This window comes from Galeopterus variegatus, unplaced genomic scaffold, assembly GCF_000696425.1.
Source record: "Galeopterus variegatus unplaced genomic scaffold, G_variegatus-3.0.2 Scaffold465, whole genome shotgun sequence".
NCBI classification, from domain to species: domain Eukaryota; kingdom Metazoa; phylum Chordata; class Mammalia; order Dermoptera; family Cynocephalidae; genus Galeopterus; species Galeopterus variegatus.
The window spans coordinates 296736-306265 of NW_007726576.1; the positions used below are offsets into that span (position 1 = coordinate 296736).

Sequence of the window (9530 nt, forward strand, 5' to 3'; positions counted from 1 at the left end):
TCCTGCGCCTCGCTCAGCCAGTGAGCGGGAACCGGTCTGTATGTGGGATCCGAACCCTCGGGCGGGAGCGCCGCCGCACTTCCCAAGCGGCGCACTATCCAGTGCGCCACCGGGCCAGCCCCTTTTTAAGGGTTTTAAAGTTTAGGCTTAGTTTGTACTTTATTTCATATGCCAATGGAAATCCCTCAAGTTTTTGCAAAATGAGTGATGAGATGAGACCGGGCTTTAGGAAAATTTAATTTGGCTGTAGAATGGAGTAAAGAATAGGAAGAAATTGCCTTGTAAATAAATATCCTGTTTTCTAACACAATGGACTAAGGCAAAGTACAAAGCAAAACAGGAGAGAGCCAAGGATGGTACCTTAGGAAAAAAGGACAACTAAAGGTCTCAACATTTGAGAGTCTAATAAGGGGAAGAGAGTTTCAAGGAATAAAACAAAACATTAAATTTCAAATGTTACAGAATTAAGACCAAAAAGAAGCAGTTAAAGATTTGGCAATTAGGTCACTACTATCTCAAAAGAGCAGATCCGGTATAGTGTTTGAGAGTACAAATCAGACAGTGGATTTCTTTCAAAAAGTAAAGGAAAAAGAAGAAGAAATATATAATAGTTTGAAAAAGATGCAGAGATCCTGGAGAATAAAGCACTTAGCATACTTGTAGACCAATAAAAGAGCCAGCAGACAGAAGTGGTGAAGAGGAAGATATAAATCTTTCTGGCCATTATCAGAGAGGTAAGCAGTAGGTTTACTTAGTATACCAGTAGTGGCAACAAATTTATGATGTTTGGCCTGTACAGATACACAGGTTAAGAATTGTAACTGCTACTAACTGAGCACCTACTATTGGTCAGTCGCATACCCTATATTATTTTTAATCCTTACCTCAGCAATCTCAGGAAAGCAGGCATTATTATAATTATTTGTCAAATGAGTAAGATAAGGCTCAGAGACTTGCTGAGATCACAAACCGGTAAATGTTAGAAAAAACTGTTTTTTGGGCCGGTGGCGCACTCGGTAGAGGGCGGCACTTTGGGAGCGTGGCGGCGCTCCCGCAGAGGGTTCAGATCCCATATAGAGACCGGTCCGCTCACTGGTTGAGCGCAGTGCGGGCGCGACACCGAGGGTTGCGATCCCGTTGCCGGTCCCAGTACGGGCGTGACACCGAGGGTTGCGATCCCGTTACCGGTCACAAAAAAAGACAAAGAGGAAAAAAAAAAACTGTTTTTTAACAGTTTCATTAAGGTATAATTTGCACACAGTAAAGTTTACTTATTTTAAGTGAAATTCTGATAAATTTTAGTAAATGTATTCACTTGTGTAACCATCACCACAATCCAGTCTTAGAACACTTCATAACCTCAAAAGTCCCTTCATGGGCAGGGCAGATCTTGAATCTGAATCTCTGACTCCCAATTCATGTCATGCTGCAAATCTAGGCAACACTCAGGTAAGAAAAATGGCTTTTTATACAGAAAAACAGCAAAATTAAATTGTCACTCTTCCAATCTTAGTCCTCACTAGCTCCCTTTCCATATGAGGCCCAAACATGCCTCTAGAACCATACCCATAGCCCATGATCTCACCAAATTCACAAGTTTACTAAAACTTGAAAATATGCTACCTAAAAGTACAGCATATTTAGGGCCGGCCCGGTGGCGCACTGCTATAGTGCGCCGCTTGGGAAGCACGGTGGCGCTCCCACCGAGGGTTCGGATCCCACATACAGACCGGCCGCTCACTGGCTGAGCGAGGGGCGGGAGCAACACCGAGGGTTGCAATCCCGTGGCCGGTCCGGTACAGGCACGACACTGAGGGTTGCGATCCGTTGCCGGTCACGAAAAAAGACAAAAAAAAAAAAAAAAAAAGTACAGCATATTTAGACTTAGGACAGAGATACTGTGTAGTCTTTTTAAAAAGTGCAAAAGGAATTAGGAAAAGGAAAGACAGATGAACACTGAAGTCCAGGAGGAAGAAAGGATGAAAACAGCCAGGTAAGGCCATTAAGGATGAGAAATGTGATGTACAAATGGAGAGAACATGGAATTACACAAGTTGGGAGTTTATGCTGTGAAAGACAGACTAATCTAAACAGAAGCTTCTCTTCTATGAGCAATGTAAAACTGTTTGGAGACACATGATGAAAAGACTACCAAGGCAGGAGTTAACACTTATGTGGATAAGATACAGAACTATACAATATTAAAAGAGTCAAAAATAAAAACAGGAAGTGACCCACTATTCATAGCAATCAAAGTTGCAAAGTTAAAAACAGTTAAATTTTATAGCAATGATTTTACATAACTAAAACAAGGACAAATTTTTCTTTACTTCAAAAACGAACAGAATCATGAACATATAAGAATTCACATGCCATGTTGGGGCCAGAAATAATTAAAATAACTTAAAATAATTAAAATATGACAAGGTTAGAAGGAAAAATAATATAAATCTAAAACAAGAGGACAAAATTAAAATTTCATTTAACCAAAATCTTCACTTCCTCTCAAACCTTTACTTAGTTCTTTAGAACTGGAAACACAATTCACTAATCTGATAATCACTGGGCCTAACCAAAAACTTGCAAATTCCAAATTAGGTTCCTAAAGTACAAAGTCCAGATAAAAGGCTCTTTCAAGCAAAGAGCCAAAGAAACTGTTAGTCCACTATTAATAGAACATATCTTTTATGACTACCTGATACATAGCAGGTGTTAGTTATAACATCCAATTCGTTGAATACATGATTTCTGGAGTACCCTGATTTGTACCCTAAACCATTCTCAGTCTGGTACAGGTCAACAGTCCAAGAAACTCCACTGTTCCTAGGCAAAAGACATGCCTCTCTAAAATACATGACTACAAAACTGTTCCATTATTACAACAAAAAGTTCTTTATTAATGCTTTAAATAAACAAAACCCAAAATTTCAGTTCCACATCTGGCCAGTTAGCTCACTTGGTTAGAGCACAGTGCTGATAATACCAAGGTCAAGGGTTTGGATCGTCATACTGGCCAGCCTCAAAAAGAAAAATAAATTTAGTTCCAAATTTTTACACTAATACATCCCGAGAAGGTATCTAGGTGACTACAGCAAAAGTAATATACAATGCATTGCTATAAAGTAAAAAGACTAAAGAATTTGTCTCATATTATAGCCACATCTTATAAATATTCTTCTGTCTGCAACCTCTAACCGTGCACGATTCTACCTACAACAGCTACTTAATAATCTTTCTTATCCAACCTAAATGTGTGTTTAGAAAGAAATAAATTCACTTCAAGAGTTATACCAGATCTTTCCCAACTTTTTTTCTACGAAGTTTCAAAAATTCTATTCCTGAAAAATTAAAATTTAATATTAACTTTTAAAATCAGAATAATACTTGAATAATAATTTCAGGATAAAATATCTTAAACTCTTTAATTTATAAATTCAAAAAAACAAATTTGGCTTTCAAATTCACTAGGAACACTGGAGAGGAAAAAAAAAATCAAGAACCCACTAGAGAAGTGACAGAAAACCTGACCCTTGACAGCCTATTAATATTAAACAGAAGGGTCTAAATTCTCGACCAATGACTTGGAATATTTCAAGAAAAATGAGCAAAAACAAGATAACTTGTACTAATGAAACATAAATGTGCAAAAGTTTTTAAAACCAGATTAAACATTCATTACCTATTCTTCCTAATATCCAAAGTTTACTCTTAAATCATCTCTTGAAATAGCAAACATGATACTTATAAACACTGATCAAATCAGTAAAAATAAAACCCCCAATAGTCATACCCTTCTTTCAAATTCAAAACCATTACTTTTTCTTAAATTTTACTAGTGCTAATTTTGAATGGACTCTTACAAGGTTAAAAAATAAACTAGAGGGCCAGCCCGGTGGCGCACTGCGATAGTGCGCCACTTGGGAAGTGCGGCGGTGCTCCCGCCGAGGGTTCGGATCCCACATACAGACCGGTTCCCGCTCACTGGCTGAGCGAGGCGCGGGAGCAACGCCGAGGGTTGCGATCCCATTGCCGGTCCCGGTCCGGTACGGGGGCGACACTGAGGGTTGCGATCCGTTGCCGGACACAGAAAAAGACAAAAAAAAATAAAATAAAAAATAAACTAGAACTGGGCCAGCCCGGTGGCGCACTCGGTAGAGTGCGGCACTTGGGAGCGCGGCGGCGCTCCCGCCGAGGGTTCGGACCCCATAGAGACCGGTCCGCTCACTGGCTGAGCGCGGTGCGGGCACGACACCGAGGGTTGCGATCCCGTTGCCGGTCACGAAAAAAGACAAAAAGGAAAAATAAATAAATAAAAAATAAAAAATAAACTAGAACTAAGAACAAATATCAAAACAGTCACGTGATCAAGTGATTTTTGGTAACCTCTCTGCACATCATTTTTTCATCTCTAAAATCAATTTTTCAATGGTTTCTAAAAATTTATTCTGAAATCCCACAGAAGTGCTTTAAGTATTTTGTAAAACATGGCCCTCCAGAATTAATATATTTTAAAATATGTAATAAAACAACAGATATGTTCAAATGTATTGTAATCCGGGCCGGCCTGTGGCTCACTCGGGAGAGTGCGGTGCTGATAACACCAAGGCCACGGGTTCGGATCCCATATAGGGATGGCTGGTTTGCTCACTGGGTGAGCGTGGTGCTGACAACACCAAGTCAAGGGTTAAGATCCCCTTACCAGCCATCTTTAAAAAATAAAATAAAATAAAAAAATAAAAATGTATTGTAATCCAAATTTTAACACACTTTAAAATGACCCACTCATCTTGTTACTAAATATTTGGTGCTAGTCTCCATGAAGATTCTCTCCCCATCTCTATTTTAATAAGAGAAACCTAAGATTATGAAGTGACTTGTTTAAAAACCAGGTTGCAAATATAAAAATTTGCAGCTCCAACTATATAAAAATGAATTTTCTTGCTGGCATACAATAATGCCATAAAGTAAAATATGCCATACAATAATGGCATAAAATAAAATATAAAAATAAACTGCAATTGTCACCCAGAGCCCCAAAGTTCAAATTTATAAATATATCCAACAGCAATTTTTCTCAGTGACAACTTTATAAGTTTTACATATTGGCATTCTGCATAAGAACTTTTAAATGTGAATACTTCGAAAGTCCTGTTCAATTCTGAAATCCCAACTCTATGCTCCTGACAGGCATAGAAGACAATTAACCAAGTCAAATAAAAAAATGGAAAAAAGGAAAATGCATGGAATCAAAGCAATCTACTTGTTTCCTAACTTGAAATGTCCTACATAAATGCTGTTTGAGAATCTAATGTGAAAAAACACTTGAGTTTGGGCTCCCCTTGCATTCCCTAAAAAAACACATGCAACTTAAATATGCCAAAGACTTCTTAAAATAAATGTCATTTAATATAATAAGATATATGATGGTACTTCAAAAAGTTCATGGAAAAACAGAATTGAAAGATAATACAAATCTTTCCATGGACTTTTTTTTTTTTCCTTTTTGTCTTTTTTACTGACAGGTAACGGGATCGCAACCCTCGGTGTTGCGCCTGCACCGCGCTCAGCCAGTGAGCGGGAACCGGTCTCCACATGGGATCCGAACCCTCGGCGGGAGCACCACCACGCTCCCAAGCAGCGCACTCTCCAGTGCGCCACCGGGCCGGCCCTCCATGGACTTTTTGAAGCACCCTCGTATGTTAATAATATTGTCAAATGGGGTGGTGACAAATATTAACATCTAGAGACAGAAAATATAAAATTTCTAGTTATAACACAACTTTTTTTTTTTTTTCCCTTAAAGATGACCGGTAAGGTGATCTTAACCATTGACTTGGTGTTGTCAGCACCACGCTCACCCTGTGAGCTAACCAGCCATCCCTATATGGGATCCAAACCCATGGCCTGGGTGTTATCAGCACCACACTCTCCTGAGTGAGCCATGGGGCCGGCCCTATACCACAACTTTTGACGACAAAAATAGAGTTCCAGCATTTCATACACATTCTTTCCATCACAGTAATAAGAGGATCTAATTAAATGCAAAGATTCACTTTGTCTCAAATGCACTGTTTGTATACTTTTTGTACCTCAAGCAAAAACAATAGAAAATTCAGAAAATATAAACATTGTTGTACAAAGATGGTATGACCAACTCTATATCCATGCAAAAGCCTGAAATGTTCATATTTCAGCATCTGTGTGATACCTGAGTGATTCAGGATTGTCTCACCACGAGGTACAAAAGTCCAGCCTATGAGGTTATGTAAAAGAACATGGAAAAGTAGGGATCACCTATGTTTCCCCACCTGTTTAAAAGGATAGGTGGGAGGGGAGAGGGGTATGTACCACTAAGGATTCACTAAAGAAAGATACCATAAATATGCAAAGTATTTTTAACTATCAAAATACTTTGTAAGTACATCTAAAAGCACCTTAACTCACATTAGGTCCTCAATAAAGGTTAATATAATAAGAGAACTTATTTCATCAAGGTCGATTGAACATTGTCAGGTTATTTCATCTTACTGTCTAGCACATTATGGCACCACTAGTTGGTGTTGAAGTGAAGAAATTTTAAATTCTGAGCTAAATCACTAAGCAAAACAAGAACCACATTTTGGTATTATTCAAAAGAACCACTTTCCATTAGTACACATGTGTTGACATTACAGAAAAGTCCTGATTGTACATTTTGTATGTTTCCCATCTCTCCAAATGCTATTAAACATAATCAATTACCAAGCTTCCCCTATGAACATCACAACTTACAACAAAGAAAAAAATCCTACACAGGTAAAGCTTTTGTGAAAATATGTGGTGATAAGCATCACCAATACTTAATCCATCATATTTGAATAATCTGATACCTGAAAAGAGCTTTATACTCATTAGAGAAGTCATATTCATTCAAGTATTTAGAAAACAATTACGGACTGTAAATTGTACAGACACATTGAAAAAGAGAATATGTTAATTCTGATCCAAACAGACCCCATTAGTTTTGAAATAAGGAAATAAAAAAAATCTAATTGGTGACTGTTGTGGGGTTTTTTTTTGGTGGCTGGCCAGTATGGGATCTGAACCCATGGCCTTAGTGTTATAAGGCTGCACTCTAACTGAGCTAAACCACCAGTCATTCTCTTATTTTTAAAAAAGGGTATTCAATAAGGTTCAAGCCCTTTGTATTTGTTTACACACTGTTATCTAAGTAGGAAAAAACCGTAGGCTAAGATTCTAAGGAGGAGCGTATTTCATACTTTGAAGCAGTATAGCATAATTGCAGTCCTTAGGCCTCTGTAACCAAACTGCTTAAATTCAAATCCTTACTTTACCTACTAAGCTTGTTTTCTCCTCTGCAAATTAGGAATAAAAATAGTATCTAAGGCCAGCCCGTGGCTCACTTGGGAGAGTGTGGTGCTGCTAACACCAAGGCCAAGGGTTCGGATCCCTATATAGGGATGGCCGGTTAGGTCACTTGGGAGAGCGTGGTACTGACAACACCAAGTCAAGGGTTAAGATCCCCTTACCGGTCTTCTTTTTTAAAAAAAAAAAGAAAAAGAAAAAACCAGTATCTACATCACTGGGTTTTTATGAGGATTAAATTACTTAATACACAATAAAAATTCATTTGGACATGTGCTGATAATTTTAGAGTGGAAATGATGGGTACATGGAGGCACATTATACTTACAAATTTGAAAGTTTCCATAATAAATTTATTTTTTAACTTAGAATTTGGCTGGCATATAATTAAAGGCTCAACGTAACACTACTTTTATTACCTTGACAGATATTTAAAGAAGTAACAGATGAAAGTGTCCTGCAATGTGCCTAGAATGGTGTGCACTTAATATAAATTGCAATCCTCACATCATCCCTCACAGTCTGTATTCAGCAAATCCTTATCTTCAACTATCTTTTGACTCATTTGAACTTAATATTTAAGCATAAGCTACTACACTCATGACCCACTTCTGACAGAGATACACAAGTTGCAGTACCAACTGTCAATGGGCTGAAGGGATATAATGTGTCCAGAGAGCTGACTTCACTGATATTTTGTAACTAGTTTCAACTGGCTGAAAGAAAAATTGACTGGTTACCTTTATCCCACTGTCTAGCACATTACAAAACTGCCTTAAAACCAACAAATCACAAACATTAAATAATAATTCTCAGGTTAACATTCAAGAATGCCTTTTAAGTGAAGACAAGTCAACATTGAAGACGGGGGACAGAGGAAATAACTAGAGCAGTACACTGGTCTGATCACCATGCTAGTTGGTGAACCAAGATAGTACTAAACGACTAGACTCCACGCCCTTTCCAAAGAAAATTCATGAAATATATTTAGCAACCGTAAGAGTCAGAATTTGTATCATAAACAAAAATTTAAATGTTTCCTTTTATGCTTCCATAGAATTTTTTCAGTCAATTACCCATTGTTAAGGAAGAAAAAATGTTAAGGATGTTGTATGCATAACATTTAAAATGAAACAACTTTCATTCCCACTTTGGAACTCTAGAGGGCACCAGAAATATGCCCTCCTTCGCACCACCCCTCCTTCCCAGTAACGTGAGCAGCTGCAGAAGCCCGTCGTCTGGTTGCTGAGGTTGGTATTGCAGCAGCAGGAGCGATGTCTGCAGCGGTGGAAACAGCAGCGCCCACTCCCAGCTGCCTCACAAGCCATTACCCAGGCTTCGCCCCGGGGGCAGCTGCCACCCAAGGAAAAGCTCCTCCCCCTCAAAGCAACGGGGAGGGCCAAGTCCCATGGCCGAACCCCGACAACCTGACAACGTCCTCTACAAATTAGGGGCAAAGAACTCACAATGGGGGTGTTTTCCTCCTCACTTTCTGGCAAAGATGCACCAGAGAGGGCTGAAGGCGATTCCTGGTCCTGAGATAAGAGGAAAAATTTTAAGTGGATCAAGAACACCCAACCTGATGGGAGCACCAAGCGTTTCAGCCAGGAGGAGGCAGAGAAGGGAATACGAGGTCAAGGAGGTTAGGCTCTGCTATTATTACCCCCACCACGCAAACAGCCCCCTCCTCCGTAACGGAGCAAAACATAGTAAAATACATATTTGGGGCAGAAACCAAGGTAAAACGCAAAATCTAGAGGGGAAGGGGCCCTGAGGGCCCCAAGCCTGCTCCTGGAAACAGAGGGAGAAAAGACAAACGATGCCTCGACGCCAGCAAGAGGTTTATCTTCCCTCTTAAATGTGTCCACCCAGCGTCTTCCCCGTCACTCCCGGCACCAGTTCCGAGGTAAGGGGCGGCTCACGTCACTACTGGGCCGATATAGCCCATATTTGCCCAAGCAGTTGCCCTGGGCCGAGGTTTGCCCCCAAGCCCCCCCCAGAGTCGGCGACCGGCAGCGCTGCCTCCCCGTCCGCCATTAGAGACCCAGCCAAACAATACGCGAGGAGCGAGAGCCGCGCAGCGCAGCGCCGCGGAGGAGCGGGCGGAGGGGCAGCCGGCGGCGCCGAGGCAGCAGCCCTCGCCCCTAAAAACTTAGGGATCTCGG

General features: G+C 40.1%; 1 protein-coding gene across 3 annotated transcripts in view; it reads right to left on the minus strand.

Moving 5' to 3' along the window:
- The window catches only part of ZMYM2 (zinc finger, MYM-type 2), a 112732-nt gene extending 103710 nt beyond the window's left edge, over window positions 1-9022 (minus strand). For all 3 annotated transcript variants that reach the window (XM_008569087.1, XM_008569086.1, XM_008569085.1), the window contains exon 1: window positions 8832-9022. The gene's annotated coding sequence lies outside the window, so the exon portion shown is untranslated. The remainder of the gene's footprint in view (window positions 1-8831) is intronic.
- Window positions 9023-9530: the final 508 nt, after the last annotated feature.